Consider the following 21,305-nt stretch of genomic DNA (forward strand, 5'->3'; position numbering starts at 1 on the left):
GTATGAGGTATAACCTGGTAGTGCTGGGGTGCTCTCGGGAGCCTTGAACCAGGTTTCTGTTACTGCACAGATATCGATGTTTTCCGTGCTAAGGAGAGTTTCGAGTGCATGCATCTTGAGGTTTAGACTTCTGGCATTGAGTAGCATTACTTGTAGTTTCTTATCCCTTGTGGTACCTAGGGAGGTGGGTTTGTCTTTTGAGCCTTGCCTAAAAAAGGCACTATGGGGGTGGCAAGAGCCTTTGCCAATATCCAAAAGCCCAGGGGTGACAGGTGCAAGCCGTCCCTAGTGAAGCATCGTGGCTTGTCGAGCATGTCATCCCAGGCTGACAGGCATTGGATCCCCTTTGAATGACACCAATACTTAAGCCAATTGTTGAAAATGATAATCTTGTCTTCATATTGTGGCATCATTCTTGGTGAGGGTAAGATGCTACTCAAGGTCAGGGTCATACCGGCCTGGGCTACATACTCAGAGAGCTCCTCTATGTCTCTTTTCATGTAGTCCAGGGAGGTACATCTCAGGTCATTCACACCAGCATGAACAATGACTGAGTCATATTTGTACTTGCCTTGGAGGGACCTGAGTGCTTGTGTTATGTGGCGGATCCTAGTGCCCGACAGGCAGCTCACCATGACCTTCTCCTTGTTCAGCCTGGTGAGCGGGACGTCAGTGTGCCTGACAGTAGAGTCACCTATTACAAGTGTATCAGGTGTGTTGTTTAGCCTTAAGCGCTGTGACTGTTCGGCACACTGGCTTTGTGAGCTACGTGTTGCACGTGTTTTATTTTAGGGTAGCGGTTGCTTGGGTGTCTGCTTTGGAGGTCTCTGTTGCTTAGGCAGATTTTTATTTAGAGCCTCCGTGTACGTTTTTGTGTGTTTATGTGTTTGGTTTGCTGTCGTGGTAGGTCTATGTGAGACTGGAATTGTAGTGAGTGTGGTTTCCTTCTCCTCCTGACTGGTTACGCCAGTACTGAGTTGAGAGAGCTTAGCCTCCAGTTTGGCTATATGGTTGCATCTCTCACATGTGTTGGAATTTGTTGGGAGGAGGAGAGGGTTGTCTGTGTACATGAGGCAGTTGTAACATTGCCTTAAGATTCCCAGATTCACCAGCTGGACTGGAGAGGAGATTGACAACTTACCTTTGTACATGCTAGAATAGTATTGGGAATTCCTTTATAATTGAAAAAAGGGCCAATGGGGAACAAGGTACTCAAGGGGAGTTTGTGAGGGTGTAGTGCTTTTAATTTTTTAGTGCTGACTTATATAATTGCTTTAGTAAGCAAGTGCCAGGCTTTAGAGTAGGAATAGGGTGTTTATTATGAGAACTAGATCGGTTCTAAGGGAAAAAGTGAAGAGCAGACTTTGTGGAGCCAAGAATGGTTTAAACCCAATTAAGCGGCATTGCGCGATGCTGTGCTATGCGCAAAATCGTGCAAAGCCGCGCTAAAGTGGGTTTTATACAGGGGGGACTTGAAAGAGCTACAAATTGGCCCAAAACGGCCAATAGACTACCAGATTCTTGTGCTGGGAGCACTCCTCCAGGGATAGATAGGCTGCTCTAAGCTCCCCACTGCCACTGGTGAACAAAGAAGCCTCCCTTTATCCAAGAAAGGAAATGGGAAACACAGGAACTTTCCAAAAGTCCAGAATACAGCAAAGCCTGTATTTGGACTACTCTAGGTCAGGAAAGATGGGAAACAAGGATAATTTTTTTTCTTTTTTGCAACAAACAGCAGGAAAATGCAATAAATATGTAATACAGGCTAGTGCACTTAAGTGTGTAGCCTCAACAGGTAAATGCAACAAACAGGGCAAACTTTAAAAGTGCAGGTGCAAAAACAACTTTAAACAGTTTAAAACAGTTCAAGAAGCAGAAATACTTGCAGTTTAGCTAGATCGGACAGTCGCCCAGGTAGTAGCAGGAAAAAAACACTTTTATCAGGTTAGCAGTCGCTCTTTTAGCCTCTCTGCTGCTAGCACCACTCTGCAGGACCACGAGGAGCTTGGCTGAGTAGTAACAAGTGCAAAAACTGCACCAAAGTGGATTTTATACAGGGGGACTTGAAAGAGCTAGAAATTGGCCCTAAACGGCCAATTGACTACCAAATCCTTGTGCTGGGAACACTCCTCCAGGGATAGATAGGCTGCTCTAAGCTCCCCACTGCCACTGGTGAACAAAGAAGCTTACCTTTATCCAAGAAAGGAAATGGGCAACACAGGAACTTTCCAAAAGTCCAGAATACAGCAACGCCTGTATTTGGACTACTCTAGGTCAGGAAAGGCGGGAAACAAGGATAATTTTTTTTGTTTTTCTTTCTTTTTTTGCAACAAACAGCAGCAAAATGCAATAAATATGTAACACAGGCTAGCGCACTTGAACAGGTAAATGCAACAAACAGGACAAACTTTCAATTTCAAGCGCAAAAGCGCGCTAAAGCTGGCTTTAAAGCAGGGGGTTAGAAGAGATAGGAAATGGCCCAAAATGGCCAATAAGCTACAGGTCACTGGGCTGGAACCACTCCTCAAGGGACAAATAGGCTGCTCAGAGCTCCCCACTCTCACTGGTGAACAAAGAAGCTTCCCCCTATCCAAATAAGGATATGGGCAACACAGGAACTATAACACAGCCCAGAGATCAGCAATACCTGAAGACTGGACTATTCTAGTTCAGTAAAGGCAGGAAACAAGGATTTTTTATTATTTTTTTTTTACAGAGTAGCAGAAATTAGGTACAGAAACACACTAAATGCTTTAATTTGGCTAGTACACTTGAGTGTGTAGCCTACCAGTTAAACTATGCAAAAACAAACTTTAAAAGTGCAAAGAAACTCAGAAATGCAGGCAGGAATGCAATAAAACAACTTTGCAGAGCTTATTTAGTTAAAGAAACAGAGAAGTCTATATATACAGAAAAGCAGCTAAAACACCCAAACACTTCAGATGCAGTGCAACCTAGAGCACTTGAGTTGTAGCAATATTAAGGCAATTACAGTTATAATAAATGCTCTGAAATATACTCTATATTATATTTTTGAAAGGGAAAAAGGAGAAACAGAAGGCCTTATCAAATGTTCTCTCTGTATTAGGTAGAATGAGCTAATGACAATAGACTGGGAGGAGTGTCACAGATCAGATTTGCAGTAGGGGCAGGCAAAAAAAGTCACCAAGTATAAGAGCAATACACCAACTGGGAGGGAGGGGACAGACAGTAAGCACTACAGAAAACAAATGAAAGTTTTTAAACAGATAAAGATTTGTAAATATACAGAATGCTTTTAACTGCAGACAAATCAGTTAATTGTGCAGATTTGTTAATAGCAATAAAATACACTTGAAGACTAAAAAGCAGACAATAAAAGTGCTATATATTAATTGTTAGAAACAATAATCTGTATAAATAATCAAAAAAAAAGCAGGATACTTATATATCTCAGCTAACTGTTGCGGTCAACAACTCTCATCCACTCTGCTCAGTGTGTATAGGTAGAAACCCTATCAAAGTTAGGGCTTAAATACCAAAAGAACAACTTTTTTTTTTTTTTTTTTTTACAAGAACACAAAAGAACCAGCCCCCACTCAGCAGACAATTAACACAATCTAGCCAAGTTAAAGAAAGGCTTCACCTAAAAACAATAGCCTACAGACAGTAAGCACTACAGAAAACAAATTAAAGTTTTTAAACAGATAAAGATTTGTAAAGATACAGAATGCTTTTAACTGCAGACAAATCACTTACTTGTGCAGATTTGTTAATAGCAATAAAATACACTCGAAGACTAAAAAGCAGACACTAAAAGTGTTGTATATTAATTGTTAGAAACAATAATCTGTATAAATAATTGAAAAAAAAGCAGGATACTTATATATATCAGCTAACTGTTGCGGTCAACAACTCTCATCCATTCTGCTCAGTGTGTATAGACAGAAACCCTATCAAAGTTAGGGCTTAAATACCGGAAGAACAACTTTTTTTTTTTTTACAAGAACACAAAAGAACCAGCCCCCACTCAGCAGACAATTAACACAATCTAGCCAAGTTAAAGAAAGGCTTCACCTAAAAACAATAGCCTACAGACAGTAAGCACTACAGAAAACAAATTAAAGTTTTTAAACAGATAAAGATTTGTAAAGATACAGAATGCTTTTAACTGCAGACAAATCAGTTACTTGTGCGGATTTGTTAATAACAATAAAATACACTCGAAGACTAAAAAGCAGACAATAAAAGTGCTATATATTAATTGTTAGAAACAATAATCTGTATAAATAATTGAAAAAAAAGCAGGATACTTATATATCTCAGCTAACTGTTGCGGTCAACAACTCTCATCATAATATATAACATTATATGCTGTTGACATGTGACTATATGTCCCACTGTATGTCATGTGTTACATGCGCTGAGATATGTTCCATGTCATTACTGTGGTAAAGGTCAGTGCTGTGATGATCACCCTCATAAGTGATATGGACAGTGTGCCTACAGATTATTACAATCCTTGTTATGAATTTTGTTGCCACAGAAATTGTGTATTGCATGTTGTATGGGTTTTGGATACTAATGTTCAAGGGCCTCTTTAATTTGTAAGTTGTGTACTGTATATGGACTTGTCTATTTTTGCCATTGATTATATTTTTTTACAGCAGTACAGAAAAAAGGTGCACAGGAAGACCCAGAGAAGGCATCTTTACTGCTTGGTATGTACAAAGAATATATAACATGCATATTTTAAGTGTCTCAACTGTGCTGCATGAGCTGTGTGCTATAAGTAATCCATGTGTGTGTGTGTGTGTGTCTGTGTGTGCGTGTGTGTGTGTGTGTGTGTGTGTGTGTGTGTGTGTGTGTGTGTGTGTGTGTGTGTGTATGTGTCATTCTTTATGCATTCATCACCTGAGATAGTTTATCATATGAGACAAGTGGCCCAAAGGCCCTATCAATAACCCTTTCACGTATAAGTCATTCTTTACACAGCCATCACCTGAGATAGTTCATCATAAATAACCAAGGGTTCAGTGACTGAACACCAGGAAGCCACTGGATGACACACCTTCACAAAATGTTGTTTTTGTGAGGTAGTAGAACTGTTCATATTTTACCAAGGGTTGGGTGTGTTGGAGGAGCTATTCTAAGAGGTGGTGGCTTCTGGATCTCTTGGAAGGAATGAGAACCTGGTATGCTTCCGTCAGGTGTTTGAGGCAAGGAGCCACCATAATGTAGGGTGCACTGCTTATTAACATCAGGCTGAAGTACATCCTGCTGTCATCTACATATCTCTTACTTATTGTGCCATCAGCTGCTATTCTACACCCACTCCCTTACCACATGTGTTCACATTCTGAGCTGAGACTGAAATTGTTCCAATGAGATCAGCCTGGGTGTCCCCCAAATTATGGAATGGGGGCCGTTCATGTCAAGTGAAGTGTGCTAACTGTGCTTTCAATGTAGTGCATACTATACTGTGGCTGATAGTGTTTGGCAAGGTTGCTATGTCATTGTTTAGAGATTTTGTACATGTGCATCCATCTTCATGCACTCTTGAGTAATATACCTCTTCCATGGCATGCTACATGCCTGTGTGCAATTATCAGACTTACCTGCCATGCTGTCATTGACTTCTTGACACATAACAAGTGGTGGTGGTGTTAGTTATTACTTTTTCAATGACAGGTACATTGCACGTGATGATACACATTACTCTGACACAGTACCATGCCTGTCAGTGGGGCTATTCACATAGCATGCCATCTCATAGTGGATATGCCTTTGCACTGCAGTGGCTTTTCTGATTATTTTTGTGGGGCAGGGGCATATCACGGTTTTGAGAATAACATTATGGCTTGGTTTGTCTCTTGAAGACAGTGTCCTTGTGTATTTTTGGATGCTTCTTTTGATAGGTAAGCTATGGATATACATATGCACATACATCAGACTGTTCAAATTCCAATACGCAAACAGTAGACTAGCAGTAAAACAAATACATATTTATTAAGTAAAATATCCACAGCTATACTCAAATTAAAAGACAATAAATGTTGAAAAAGATAAGTGCTTTCGTTCCAACACTGTATTTTAAAAGAACTTCATCAGATAAAATAGCAACATTCATTTAACTTTTTAAATAACTAATTAAAAACATACATCACTTCAGTCATCAATACTACACTCCCAGATTGACCAATGAAATACTTCTACAAGCTACACACCTCCACAACTTAAAGGGAAATTATCACATATACAAAACAATAAAAACATTGAAAATAGAACTGGATAGTGAACCCTTGTAAAATCCACTACCAAATGCACATCCAACTGCATTCCCATCTTTTTAAAGCTTTTAATTTTAAAGTCCTTTTAATTGACAAAGCTTCATTTAAGCCAGGCTAGTAACTTGGATTTAAATGTAACTGCCAGGCAAGTTCGGCTTTTTCCAGTAATAATTGCCAAGCTCCTCCCCACTCTAGTACTTGCAAAGTATCCAAAATAATAAACCTAAACCCATGATCAGGGTTCTATCTAATATGTTTTGTTAAAGCATTAAACTCTTTGTTGGATCTAATATCCCTTAAATGTTCCCCTATTCTATTTTTCAACCTATGTTCTGTTTTGCTCACATAAAAACATGGGCATTGGGAACATATAGCACAATAAACAACCTTTTCAGAATTGCAAGAGGACCTACCATAATTTTTTATTTTAAAGCCATTGACAGTAATCTTACTAACTTCTAAAATGTAGGAACAATAAGCACAAACCCCACACTTATACATATATCCAATATTTCTGTGTTCATATTGGTTTTCAAAAATATTTTTGAAATTTCAGCCATTTTTTTATATACAAAGGTGGGTTTGTCTCCTACATAACTCCTAACATCCTTATCATTACTTAAAAAGACAATTCTTAAATAAAATTTCTTTTATATTGTGGCTGTCAGTAGTAAATGTAGTGATAAAAGAAGATCCATACCATTCTGTTTTCTCATTATTCAGTACCACTCGGCTATTAGCACCTCCCATAGGGTCACTAAATGGAATAGATTGTACTACCGATGGGTCAATGCCTTGATTTTTATCACTTATATCAAGGATTATTTTGGCACCCAAAATTGGTTTAAAATACCCTGTTGATCTCTTTTCAGTTACTTCACCCATAATATCCTCAACTAAATTCAAGAGGTATCCCTGCTTGAGAAGCATATCTTTCAAGTTATCACATTTTCCCAAAAAGGTTTCCCACAATGTCACCATATGGGCTGCTCTAACAAACTGACCCTTAATTACGACACATTTTTGTGTAAATGGATGGTTACTATTAAAATGTAAGCAACTATTAGAATATGTTTCCTTCTGAAAAATTTCAGCTAGAAATCTTCTGTTTGGAATATCCTTCTTTATTAAAATATCCAAATAAGGAATTTTATCCTCAATAAAAGTATAAATGAATCTCAAAAATGGAGTTGTCTCATTAAGATATTTCAAAAAATTCTCAACTAGCATCATGGGGCCCTTCCACAGGATGAATATATCATCCAAAAAGCAGGTGTATGTATGACAAAAAGAAAAGAACAGGGAGTTGAGTAAAAATCTTCTTTCCCATTCTAACATAATAATATTTGCATACAAACCTCCACATAAGGACCCCATGGCAACACCTTCACTTGAAGATAAAACTCTTTTTCAAACAAGTAAAAATTGCTTTTTAGTTCCATATCCAATAGTTGTTCATACATGTTAATCTGGTCCTGTGAGACCCCTTTCATTCTGACATAGTCACAAAACCATTGTTCTCCCAAATCATGGGATATAACGGTGTAAAGATCGTTTATATCCACCATTATAAACAAAAAGTTTTCATCAAATTCTGCACTATCCATTCTCTTTAAAAAGTCCCATGAATCGATACATAAATAGGGTTCTTTAAGTACATATTGCTTCAATCTCATATCCAAGAATTTAGCCAAAGGACGAGTAATTGAACCTCTTGTGTCAACAATTGGATGCATAGGGGACTGATTCACATACATATTCAAATACATATATATATATATATATATATATATATATATGTATATATATATATATATATATATATATATATATATATATATATATATATATATATATATACACACACATGTTTCATGGGACATCATTGGTGTAGGTGTCATGATCACTGTCTTGATGCCCTTGTTCTGTGTTGCTTTCCATCCTCACTTGTGGACCCTACCTTCCTAAGCCATTGTACTCCACTTATTTGCCTGTCACATTTCTTTGGACCCCTACTATATGTCTCATGTCCTCCTATGTTTGTTACATTTTGTCTAATACATGTGTTTTATGCATTCTTCTCTTGGCATTTGCTACCTTTTTCATATTTCCTATGGTTACCTAGCCATCCATTTTCATTATGAAAAATGGAGACCAACCCACCAAAAGATATACATTCCTGTGACCAGCTATATGACTTAATATTTGTATTTAAATTCATATATTTTTCTGCTTTTTTCTTGGTGACATCCATTAACTGTTCTATTGTTTACACCATAAATGTAGTTATCTGCCATCTTTGCTGGGTTATATGTATCTATGTGATCCCCTTTGAAGGATCAAAATTTCAGAACATCGAACCTCTGATCATCAAAGACCAGAGGATCAAAGTTCTGAAATATCGAACCTACAAAAAAAAAAATCTAAAATGTGAAAACGTCTGATTTCATATTTTTGCAGGAGGGCAAGCCCCCCCCCCACAGCCCCCACACCCCCCTGCTACTTAAATATACCAACTCTGAGATCACACTACAGTAAAGAGAATAGTAAAGTTCTTCATAGGTTCATAGGTTCATACTAGGCTATCTGCCCTAGGGCATTTATAAGCCTAGCCAGAATGTGTTTGGCTTTCGCCACCCATTTTAAATTTATTTTGCTATGCCCTTTTTCGAGGTTAGTATACTGTGCCTCTGTCTAACAGTGACACAGAAGTGATACCCGGGGTAAACCTACGATCTCCCATCCACTCATCAAGATTCCTCTTGAAGAGAGTCAATGAGGGACTCTGCCTAACCTGGACTGGGATTTTATTCCAGAGTGAAGGGAGCCTCTGGGTTATGAATCTGTCCCTCCAGCATGTCCTATTTATTTCAGTGCTGAGGTTCAAGTCTCTCGAGTGCGTGGCTCGATGGGATTTGGATTTTCTGAGGTGCAGCATGTCCATTAATTCCGGGTTGGACATGGCTTTATACATCAGGCACAGATCGCCTCTGAACAGGCAGTATGCCACTGAGTAGAGCTGAAGTTTCTTTAACCGGGCAGCATATGGCATCTGTTTGAGCCCTTTGATCCTCTTGGTGAGGTACTTTTGGGGTCTTTCCAGTTGCTGCAGGTGTCTGGTAAGGTACATCCCAAAATGGGCATTGTACTCAATTATGGGCCTGATGAGGGATGAGTAAAGAGGCATGATGACCTCCCCTGATCTAGATGTGAATCCCTTCATGATTAGGTGGGCTATATAAAATGTTTTTCTAACCACTTTGGCCACGTGGTTGTCAAATGAGAGATTGCTATCAACTTGGGTCCCCAGGTCCCTAATTACTTCTTCTGTACTTAATGGATTACCACCTATGTGGTAATTTGTGGGCACTTTGTTTTGCCAAAGGGGATAACTATACACTTTTGGCATTTAGCTTGAGGCCATGGCTCTGGCACCAGTTGTCTGTTTCTATGAGGCCCTTTTGGAGGATGCTTGTGTCGGCTGGAGAGTCAATTATGGCGCCCAGTTTGCAGTCATCTGCGAACTTGGTCAGCCACAGTCCTTCCATGTTGGCCTGTACCTCCGAGAAATATATACCGAACAAGAGAGGTCCCAGGACTGAGCCTTGTGGGACACCTCTTGTAACTGGTTTGGAGTCTGACATGGCTCCAGCAATTCTAACCATGTGGGTTCTGTCCTTGAGCCAGTTTGCAATCCATGTAGTGACATAGGGGTTTATATTTAAGCTGGTGAGCTTATCTATAATGCCCGAGTGGGGTATTGTATCGAAGGCTTTTATGAGGTCCAGGTAGGCTGTGTGGACCACCTTCCCTCGTCAATGGCCTTGGTGACTGTTTCAAAGAAATCAACCAGGTTTAAGAGGCAGGATCTGCCCTTAACAAAGCCGAACTGGGTAGGATCCAGTGTTTGTAGGTCCCCAATATCTTTATTTATGAGGTCCATGATGATCCTTTCCATAGCTTTGCAGACCAAGCTAGTCAGGCTTATGGGGCGATAGTTTCCAGGATCCGTTGAGGCACCACCTTTATGGAGAGGGACCACTGTAGCTGTACGCCACTCTTTGGGCACATATCCTGTAGTAAGGCTGAGATTGAACAGTAGTTTTATGTTTGGGTTTAGCTCTTCTTGGAGTTCATGTAGGACGCAGCCCGGGACACCATCTGGTCCCATTGTTGCTGTGTTTTTTGCTTTGGAGAGGGCAGCTCTTACCTGAGCATCTGAGATGTCAGGGGGGCAGCACTCTGCTGGGATAGATATTTGCCCTTTTGGTGGGGAGGGAGGGGAGAAGTTTGCGCTGAACCTGTCAGCTAGGATGTTGGCAATGTCTGTGGGTTCAGTGTATTTTTTGTCATTTTGGACTAATCCTGAGCATATCTGGGAATTACCACCCAGGTTCCTAACATAACTAAAGAAAGCCTTGTGATTATCCTTAGTGTCCTGTGCAATTTTTCTCTCTAAGCTGGCCTTAGACAATTTTATGTGTGCCCATAGTTTTTTGCTAATACTGATCAGTGATGCCTTCCCTTTTTGGGATTTTGCTCTATCATTTAGTAGCTTCCTCCTTCTATTGTATAGTTTGTTTATGGCTGGGGTCCACCAGACAGGATGTCTGCCTTTGGAGGATTGGGTCTTGGTTTTATTTGGAATCGCATGATTCATGCATTCCTGAAGGTGTTCATAGAATGCATTTATAAAGGATTCTGCGGTCTGGGCCGTATTTTCCACAGGCCCGGGGGCTTTGAAGGATTCCATCTCAGTTTTGAGGAGTGTGAAATTTGCTTTAGAGAAGTTTTTCACTGTGGTTTTCTGGGCAGGGGGTGGGGTCGGGATGTGAATATCCAGTGAGATTAGTTTATGGTCTGATCTTACCAGTGAGGGATACACTTCTGGTCTGGAGCATAGAGTCCCCATGTTGGTGATGATCAGGTCCAGTATGTTTTCCCCTCTTGTGGGAGTGGTAACAAGTTGTTCCATAGCATTTGAGTTTATAAATTCTAGGAACCTTTGGGCTAGGGTGTTGGAGCTAGAGTAATGCTCCCAGTCTATGTTTGGGTAGTTGAAGTCGCCCAATGTAATGGTGTTTGGAGAGACCTTCATATTTTCCAGTGTTCTCAGGAAGGCCGAGTGTTCTGCACTGTATTGCGATCTCCAATCACAAGGTTCAATATTTCAAAACTTCAATCCTCTGGTCGTCAATGAACAGAGGTTCGATGTTCTGAAATTTTGATCCTTCGACGGGGAATCCATATTTGTGAATATCACAGTTAGTTGCCCCATATTCTGCGCATTCACGTGTGTGTTATACACTGGGTACTGTGAATATTACAATTTCATTGTTTTAGGCATTATTCATCCCACTACTTATATTCAGGTTAATTAAATGAATCTCAGATTTTACTGCCTTGTGATCTCACCAGGTATTCCTAGGATTTTGCACTTCGGAATTGTAATATTTAAATGGCAGAGGCCTTCTTCATCTTTTTCTGGCTCTTTTAAAACCTGGCCCTACATCTGTAGTAGCCACAGCCAACTTTCAGAGATTAACATGCGTGCTCTGGTTAGTAGTTAGCCTGATATATCAGTGCCATATCATTCCACTTGCATCTAATATTAGTTTTTTTGTTTTATTTTATACCACACTCCATAGTAAGCATTCTCATGTGTCCACAGGAGATTTTTTTTAACTGTAAAAAGCTCAACTGGCTCCTGCCAGAGTAAGCAACTAAAAAGAAGGTTATATTTTTAGTTCTATAATAAAATGAAACATTTTGTTTCTTGTTAGTTACATAAACATTTTCTACATTATGTATGTCACTTAGCTTCTGACTCTGATGAAGTTGATGTGGTTCTAAGTAGTTGGGCTCATAATGGTAGAGCTTTAAGACTGAAAATGGCTTGGGTAAAATTGATAACATAATAATCAAAGTTACTCATCTTTACAACCTTTTCATTTGGTCTTATTAAGAAAAACATGGAGAACTTGGCTTCTCTAGCTGCAAATTCTTTGTTGCTGATTCTACAGCATCCCATTCTCACGGGTTATAATTTTCTTCATATTCTAATGGTAACAAACACCAAGGAACCATTTTGTGCAGATCTTGACTAGAAATACAGTATAATGAAAATTATGGTCTGATGATTTGCTTGTTTTCTACAGCTTCAGCAAACCTCTTACGTCAGTACAGTCAGTGTTATCAAAGTGTGATATACAAACATGATAGATGACACCAAAACCATGTAAGAGAACTGTATTGCATCTTATTTTGTGGACTATTTATTCTATGTGGTGGTTTGATGTTTTACAGCAAGCTGGTAGTGGAAGTTAGCCAGGTTCTTAAAAAAAGACATTAGCCAAGCAAAGAAAAAGTGCTTCACGCAAGTAGAACCTTAGATAAGCTGTGCATTTCAAATATTGGTATGGTGTCAAAAATAAAATGGTACTGGAAGTGTTGTGACAACATTTATTCTTCCTCAATTTTTTGTCAACAGTTACCCTGTCTGGTAGATCTCTCTCCCCCAGAATGTTTCTTTGTTGAAGCGAGAGATCAGTTTAAGTAGTAAAGAGTTATTTACTGTGATACAAAGTGGAACGGTTTTATTTTAGATCTATACCCATTAGTAGTCTCTGTTGACTACCTTGTTAAATAATTTTTCTAATGTATATTAACAGATAATTTGTTTTTAGCATGTTCTTTTATTGTATACATTACTTTTATTTTTTCCACTTGGTATGTGTTCACATTTGGGCTGAGACCCAAATTGTTCCAATAGGATCAGTCCTCTACCCCAGTTAACAAATTGTATCAATAAAATAAATGAAAAAAAATATTGTTCTGTAGATTATTATAGTTAGGGACAGGGGCAGCCTGATGGAGCACAAGTTCGTTCTGTTGATGGTCAACTATATGATTTGGTTACCTCTCAATTGGCCATGATTTTTAGGAATGGCCCTGATTTTGGCTCTTAACCTCATAATTTTACTGTGGTCTATGTGAAATTTGTGATTTTCTGACAAATCATTGAAAATGTTGGTCCTTAAATGAATGTCAGATATTAAAGTTACAGATTGAAATTATTGCACAAAATACATATTAATAAAATAATCATATTCTGTGGTCTGTAATTAAAAAAAGTCAATTTTGAAAAAAGAAATGTCTCTTAGTTTGAGCCTTTGACCCTGACATAACATTCAGCTTCTTTGATCAAGAACCAGATGCAAAGCCAAAACACAATGGGAGGTGGGGAGATGGCCCAAAATCAGGGACAATTTTATAATATTATTCCTAGTCACTCATAAAGTTAATAGAACAGCACATTTTGCATTAACATGCATTTTCTGTACAATAAGAAGCATGAAACTCTACTGCCAGGCATTACTGACTAACTGTAATCCTCACTAATTTACCAGAAAATCAATTTATGAGAGAAAGGATACAAATATGAGGCAAATTAGGGTTGTTCCAGAAAATCAGGAACAATTTAAAAGTATAGTCCATAATTATTTTTGGCTTTGTCCTTGATTTTATGGTTAAGAACTTAAGAACTATACACATATTATATTGTTAAAGTCTGTTTGTAAATGAAGGAAACTGCATTATTTGCTTTCAAAATAAATAATGAATGGGCAGGGTTAGAATTAAAAAAAAGCGTTATCGTTAATATGATAACATTCAAATAACTTTGTTGGCATAGTGGGATAGAGGGATAGATCCTTGGCAACAAGCCAGCTGAACCAAGTTTAACTAGCAGTCAGACATCTGTTAGAGCCGGAAAGGAGGGAAGTAGCACAACAAGCTATTACTGCTTGCTTGGCGTTCCAGGTTGGAGGGTGTGAGGATGAACTGGGGGATGTAGCTGATTTCCCAGATACCACCATGATACTGGTCTCATGACGAGACCTAATACTGCAAAAGGTAGGCAAGTAAAGAGGAACGCACTACACATATGCAGAGATGTTTCACTCATGCTGCCACTGCATGCCTACCTAAGTAAAGTCAGCTTAGCAATATGCTGGCAGTTGATGTAACAGGAAGGCCCCAGCTACTACAGTCCTCTTCCTCACAGGTCAAAAGGTCAAAGGGCCATTCATATCCTAATGGTATAAAGTCTTCTCATGCAAGTGGATGAGACCTACCCAGCAAGGGGACACAGCCTGGATACCCCCCCCCCCCTTATATAGTGGCCTTGGAGAAAGAAGGAGCTATATGAGAAGCCTGGATTCTAAAACTAGATGGCCAAAAAAGGTTAACATAGAAATGTAACATATATTCTGTACTGTTTAGTTACCTTTCTTAGCCAGGGTTATGTTTTGGGTCTAGTGTAATAATTTTAATTATTTTTCAGGGCATGGCAGATTTTGTATGATTTAGAAAACTGGATGAACTCTTTTTACGATGCTTTCTAAGCCAAAATGTGTTTGTTGTTTGGCAACACTGAGTGATACTTGTGATCAGAAAAGTGTGCTATTTGATGCTGTAAGAATTGTGCTTGCAGTAGCTGCCATATGTATGTGTGTGCAAGAAAGACAGAGAAATAGGAGACAGTGTGTGATGTGCATGTGTATCTCTTTCTCTGTCTCTTTCAGAATTGTGGCAAAGAACAGCAATCCCTGTTTTAAGACGTATCTGCAGTACCAAGGGTTAAAGGGCTTTTTGTATTAGTATGAAAGATTCATTATTTAGTGATGAGTGAAATGCATGTTATGGTAGATGCAACATAGTACCTGTTGGACAGGGCAGTAACAGATCAAAAAGTTTTTTCTAGAGGACATTTGTTTGCAGCATTTCACCTCTGCCATTGGCATGGCATTTTATTTTACTTGGAGAATGTTGCAGGGATATCGTGTTGCATTAAGTGTTTACAGCTTGAAACATTTGCTTTGTTAGTTATTTGTAAAAACAATATTCAACAATGATTACTTATTATGGGGAAGAATGAATAAGAACTTCATATTTTTATAACTTGAAGTGGTAATATCTAGAATTATTTTTTTCAGAGGATGCATATTCAATGCCAGCTGAGATGAATGATCTTTACATATAACTATTACAGATAATTGAATATCTGTGCTGACACATCCTATACATGTTTATTAAAAGGTAGCTTTGGCACGCATTCACTTTTCAGTTGCAGTACATTTTTCTTATGCTAAAATTTGCCAAGTCAAAATTACCAAGAAACTGTGAAGGTCTGGTTGAAACGTTTTTTAAACAGATCTGGCATTTTAGCTTCTCCCTACATAGATTTTTACCACAATTAAATGCTTGTTCTTTGATTCAAAGCATCATGCAAGCTGGCATTAAATATTAACTGAGCTGAAAGATTTAATTGTGACAAAATATTTCAAGTCCAGCAGTAAGAGTAAACAGTTCTTGAAAGTTACCTAAAACAGGAAGGTGGTGAAGAAGTTTTTTTTTTCTTTTGTAAATCAATACAAACCACACATGAAGTTAGCAGCTAGTAGTAACTAACACATTCACCAGCATTCAACAATAGCAGCTACTTTTCTGTAAACCTCTTAAGATTCATATTTATATTGCTTACACTGTTTATACGGATTTGTTTTTGCAGTAGGTGACAATGTGATAAAATGCAGGTGATAGTTTGCAGTTTCTTTTTTTATTCAGCCATGTGCTTAGTGTGGGCTATGTGGCAACAGCATCACTTTGTGCTTTGCAATGGATGAGCTTTCAGTTCTCTCATGATGATATTGAGGCTTCTTGCCTAACTTGGGCTGAGACACTGTTTCATTGTCCTTGAAAGGGTACAGAGAAAGTTTACTAAAAGGATAATTGAACTCAGAACTCTCCTGTGTTCATCGACTGAAACTGTTATATTTGTATTCTATAAATTAAAGGTGGTTGAGAGGAAAGTTGTGTTTATCTTACAAAGCACTGTAAGATGAAAAACTTCAAGCAATATTTTAGATAGTTATACAATAAAAGGTCATTGCTATTCCGGAATGTGCAAGCTAATCAGGTACCCCAGTCAACATGCCAGTTGTAAAAAGAGCATATCCAAATAGAAAGAAGTCTGGTTGCTTAACTATTTTTGAGCGGCCGGACTGTCTCTTAGGATATGCTATTAAGATATGTTATCTTCAAATATTTTAAGAGGGATAGAGAAAAATATAACACAAAAAAGCAGGACATTCTGCAAAACTCTGTACAGTTAAAAGGTAAAGTGCTGGTAATACAAGTGATTTCAAACTTTTTAACTTTAATTCTCAACTGTCTAGACTTTAACAGAATGTCCCCCACTTTCCTCATATGTTTGCCCTGTCCCTTAAGCATCTGGTTATGCTGTCAGATTAGAAAAATAAATAAAAAATAATAAAAAAAAGACATAGAAGCAAACGGATATCGGTATGCTCTCCTTCATGGCATCTCCCTAGCATTGTACTGATGTACTATGCAAGAGTGAGGCCACACGTACCATATCAGTAAACCATTCAGGTGATGGAAGAACACTATAAAGTGTCATTATACAAGGGCATTATTTAAGAAAAGTAAGCGACTTCTTTATTTAATAATATTACTGTATAATAATAATCTGCTGCTATGTGTGGTTATCATAAGATTTAGCTACGGTCACGGGATATTTCTAAAAAGTCAGAGGATTAATGAAATTAGTTATAAAATTGATATTACCTAAACTATTACAATAGCTAAATTCTTAACTCAGTTCATGATTAGGTCATAAAATAAACTTCTAATAAAAATAAGGAAAAGTTCTTCATTATAACTGTTTATATCCTGTTTAGATAATGAGGTGGATAGTTGAGTGCACTCCATAAATTTAGAGGCTGTGTTCTTATGTGGTCCATGGAGTGGAGAACAGTTATTTTAAAACTATGAAACTATGAGACTATAGTTCATAGGTTCATTGGTTCATAGGTAGGTACTAGGCTATTGGCCTAAGGGCCTAAGTAAGCCTAGCCAATAAGGTTCCCTGGCTTATGCCACCCAAGAAAGTTATTTTCCTGTGCCCCTGTCGAGCAGAGCCACAGAAGTGATCCCCGAGGTGTATTTCCTATTTCCCATCCACTCATCAAGATTTTTCTTGAAGAGTTCTAATGAGGAACTTTGCTTGACATAGATGGGTAGCTTGTTCCAGAGTATGGGAAGTCTCTGGGAGAGGAATCTATCCCTCCAGCATGTCTTATTTATTGTGGTGACAAGGTTTAGTTCCTTAGAGTATGTAGCTCAGAGGAATTGGGATTTCTTTAGGTGCAGCATGTCCAACAGCTCTGGGTTTGACATATGGGTGGGATATGTTAGGTAGAGATCACCACGGAGTAGGCGATATGCTACAGAGTAAAGTTGGGGTTTTTTGAGATGGTCAGTGTAGAGCATCTGTTTGAGGCCAGTAATCTTCTTTCTGAGGTACTTCTGTGGCCTTTCTAGCTGCAGCAGATGTCTTGTGAGGTACATTCCAAAAGGGGCGTTGTACTCTATAATTGTTCTAATGTGTGTCGAGTAGTGGGGAACAATGACCTCTTTTTTCCTGGATGAGAACCCTTTTGTGATGAGGTGTGCCATGTAGAAGGATTTCCTGACTACTGTGGTGATGTGATTATAAAAGAAGAAACTACTGTCCACCTGGGTCCCAAGGTCTCTTATCACACATTCAGCGTTAAGTAGACTGCCGCCTATGGGGTAGTTCATGGGTAGAGAGTTTTTACCAGAGGGGATGACAATGCACTTTTTGGCATTGAGCTTGAGACCATGGCTCTGACACCAGGCATCTGTCTCACTGAGACCCTTCTGTAGGATGTCCACATCATTTGGGGACTCAACTATGGCTCCTAGTTTGCAGTCATCAGCAAACTTCATTAGCCAAAGGCCTTCTATTTTAGCCTGTACTTCAGAGAAGTAGATACGAAACAGGAGAGGTCCCGGGACTGAACCCTGTGGTACTCCACTTGTCACTGGTTTGAAGTCAGATTTGGAGTCTGCAACTTTTACAGTGTGGGTTCTGTCAGTGAGCCAGTTGGCAACCCATCTTGTGATGTAAGGTTTTATACCTAGTTTAGATAGTTTGTCTAGAATTCCAGAATGGGGGATGGTGTCGAGAGCCTTGGCAAGGTCAAGATAAGCTGTGTGAATCACCTTACCCTCGTCTACAGCTTTGGTGACTGCCTCAAAGAAGTCGATCAGGTTCAGGAGGCATGATCTGCCTTTCACAAACCCAAACTCGGAGAGGTCTAGAGTTTGGAGGTTACCAATGTCCTTGTTTATGAGTTCCATGATGATGCGTTCCATAGCCTTACAGACCAGGCATGTCAGGCTAATAGGGCGATAGTTCCCAGGATCAGTGGTGGCTCTCCCTTTGTGGAGTGGGATAACTGTTGCTGTGCACCATTCAGTGGGCACAAATCCTGATATGAGGCTATGAATGAACATGGTGCTAAGGTGGGGAGCCAGTTCATTCTGAAGTTCGTGTAAAATGCAGCCTGGGATGTTGTCTGGTCCTGTGTGTGTTTTTGGCTTTAGAGAGTGCGGGTTTTACCTGCATAGTTGTGATTACAGGAACTCTGCATTCTTCCTGTATAGATATGGGCCCTTTAGGGGGTGGGAGGGGGGTAAAGTTAGCACTGAACCTATCTGCCAGGATGTTGGCAATATCAGTTGGTTCTGTACTTTTTGTGCCTTTGTGCTGTAACTCAGAGCAGATCTGGGTGTTGCCATTGAGATTCCTGACATTGCTATAGAATGCTTTGTGGTTGTCCTTAGAATCAGTGGCGATTTTGTTTTTGGAGCTAGCTTTGGAGGATCTTATAAGGGATCTTAGCATCTTACTGAGGCTGACCAGGGAGCTCCTCCACTCAAGGGATTTTACTCTCTTTTGCAACAGTTTCTTCCTTCTGTTGTAGAGTTTGTTTATGGCAGGGGACCACTAGATTTGCTTCCTTTTTTTGGAGAATAGTGTCTTGGTTCTGTTAGGGATAGCATGATCCATGCACTCGTGTAAGTGCTTATAGAGTGCATTTGTGTAGGATTCAGCAGTCATAACTGTATGGTCCATCTACATGGGTGTCATGAAGTTCGCCACTTCTGTCGTAAGAAGCATGAAGTTGGCTCTAGAGAAATTTTTTACCGTGGTTTCCTTAATGGGGGTGGGAGTGGTATGTGGATATCTAGGGTGATTAGCTTACGGTCGGATCTGACCAAGGAGGAATTGACTACAGGATAGGAACACCTGTCTCTCATGTTGGTAATGACTAGGTCTAGGATATTATTGCCCCTGGTGGGGGTGTGGATAAGTTGATCCAGGGCATTGGAATTTATGAATTCCAGAAAGCGTTGAGCAAAGGAGTTGGTACATGAGTAGTTTTCCCAGTTAATGGTGGGGTAGATGAAATCACCCATTATTAGGGTGTTTGGTTGAACCCTAATATTTCCCAGTATATTAAGAAAAGAGGAGTGGGAATCCTGGGGCATGGTGGGCGATCTGTAGCAAGCTACAAATTGGATTGCAGTTTTGCCCAGAGTTAGTTACACTTGGATAACCTTTGATGCATTATGCTGAGCAGCTAGCCTGGAGGTGTGGATATCCTTAATGAATATGGACACACCCCTGCCTTTGGTTTTACGGTCCAGGTTAGATGGCCGAAAAGTGTGGTATGAATTATAGCCTGATAATGCAGGGGTGCACTCTGAAGCCTTGAACCAGGTCTCAGTCACTGCACAGATATCGATGTTCTCCATTTTAAGGAGTGTGTCGAGGGAGTGCATTTTGAGATTTAGACTTCTAGCATTGAGTAGCATCACCCTCAGTTTTTGGTTGCCTGTTCCTGTTATGGTGGTGAATTTGTCATTTGAACCCTGCCTAAAAAGGCACTATAGCGGTGGCAAGAGCCTTAGCCAGTATCCGGAATCCCAGCTGATAGGGTGAATGTGGTCATCGTAGCTAGTTAAAATTATGTACTAACATCAAGTTAATTTCTTGTATGGTAATTTTAGTCACTGTTAATGATGCCTGAATTCATTTCTCAAACTGCCAGTTGAGTTATTTTTCTGAGCTAGGCGATTAGCTATGAACCAGTATGAAATGTAGTAAAAAAAGTTTGTAGTGCAAAAATGTTTCTAGTGCAGAACTTCAGCTGTGTAATAGTAATTCCTTATAGGTAACCTTATTATTTCATATGTTTATTTGTTCTTGTTGTTTAAAGTATACCTAGCAGCATACTTTACTTTTAAACCATAGCTTCAGTCTTCCTTGTTCATGGTTGTCAGCATTGTTTTAGTGTTAAACAGTATTATTTCATAGTGTGTAGATCAGGAAGTGTTAACTATTGTTGCTAATGTCATCACAGCATGTGAGCTGACAGGCCCAAGCACTTCCTGGTATTTTATTTAACTGAAACTTGTACCTTGAATGTTTGCTTCTGAAGAAGTTTGATTTTATTAAACAAAAAGCGCTTTATGCACTTTACAACTACTGTTTGCTTTCTGAAGCAGTTTTTTTCTATTTTAATAAATGAATAAATAATTTATTATAGACTAACAATCAAAATAGTAGATTGCATGCATACATACATTTGCACATTAGAGAAAAAGTATTAAAATATTAACAACAAATATGACAGAACTTGCTGAGTATAGATGGATTAATTATTTCAGGGCTGATACACTCCCTGGAATTAAAACAATGTGTAGTATAAAACCCATATAAAAAGATTAGATACTATCATGTATAGATATTGCCTGTGATGTTTATATTATGTTTAATGTGGCTATTTTTCTCTGTTTTTTTCTTTTTTGTGAGTTCACTTTAAATTGTTACTATTTCTAATTGTTTAATTATAATATTGATTGAGGAGATTGGTTGGCAGGATATCCTTGAAAGTATTGAAACTGGTTGGAATGCATAGGATTTATAAGTGTTGAAAAAGAGCCTTCTGTGCTTAAAAGCTTGGCATGTTTAATTGCGTTTTTTATTTTAATAAAAGTATATTATGTGACATTTGGATCCTTGGTTGTTTTTTTTCAGAGCTTCCACTCCAACATCTTTCATAGGCTGACTTCATATCC

Source organism: Protopterus annectens, chromosome 2.part0 (genome assembly GCF_019279795.1).
Source record: "Protopterus annectens isolate FY-2018-M chromosome 2.part0, PAN1.0, whole genome shotgun sequence".
Lineage (NCBI taxonomy): Eukaryota > Metazoa > Chordata > Ceratodontiformes > Protopteridae > Protopterus > Protopterus annectens.